Source organism: Aplysia californica, unplaced genomic scaffold (assembly GCF_000002075.1).
Source record: "Aplysia californica isolate F4 #8 unplaced genomic scaffold, AplCal3.0 scaffold00134, whole genome shotgun sequence".
NCBI classification, from domain to species: domain Eukaryota; kingdom Metazoa; phylum Mollusca; class Gastropoda; order Aplysiida; family Aplysiidae; genus Aplysia; species Aplysia californica.
The window spans coordinates 156,815-157,662 of record NW_004797404.1 but is presented as its reverse complement, the minus strand read 5'-3'; positions in this window follow the sequence as shown (position 1 = coordinate 157,662).

The following is an 848-nucleotide window of genomic DNA, read 5'->3' as shown; positions in this document are numbered from 1 at the left end:
TGACTCCCTGAGGGTCAACAACGTGGGGTCGGACTAAAGGCAAAGTTTTAAATTATCAATAACGAGGGGTAGGGGTTAAGTCAAGAAATGAATCCTGAGGGTCAACAACAAGGGGGGTCGGACTATAGGCAAAGTACTATGGTCAACAACGATGGGTTGGAGCTTAGTCAAGGCACGAGTCTTTTGAGGGTCAACAACGTGGTGTCGGACTTAAGGAAAAAATTTTAATAGTCAATAGCGAGGGGTTGGAGCTTCGTCGTTAGGGTCAACAACATGGGGTTGGATTGAAGGTCAAGTTCTAAAGGGTCACCAAGAGGGGACAGATCGAAGTCAAGACATGAGTCCTGAGGGTCAACGTGGGGTCGGACAAAAGATAAATTGGTAAATTTATAAACGGTCAACAACGAGGGATAGCTGGGGCTAAGTCAAGACAATATGTCCTGAGGGTCAACAACGTGGGGTCGGACAAAAGGCAAAGTTATAAGCGGTCAATAACGAGGAATTGGGGTTAAGTCAAGACATGAATCTTGAGGGTCAACAACGTGGGGTCGGACTCAAGGTAAAGTTCTAAAGGGCCACCAAGAGGGGTTGGAGGAACGTTCAAGACACGAGTCCTGAGGGTCAACAACGTGGGGTCAGACAAAAGGCAAAGTTATAAACGATCAACAATGAAGGATGGGAAGTAAGTCAAGACACGAGTCCTGTGGGTCAACAACGAGGGGTCGGACTAAACGTAAAGTTCAAAAGGATCACAAAGAGGGGGAGGACTGAAGTTAAAACATATGAGGCCTGAAGGTCAACAACGTGGGGTCAGAATAATAAAAACAACAATGCTGATAATTTCTATA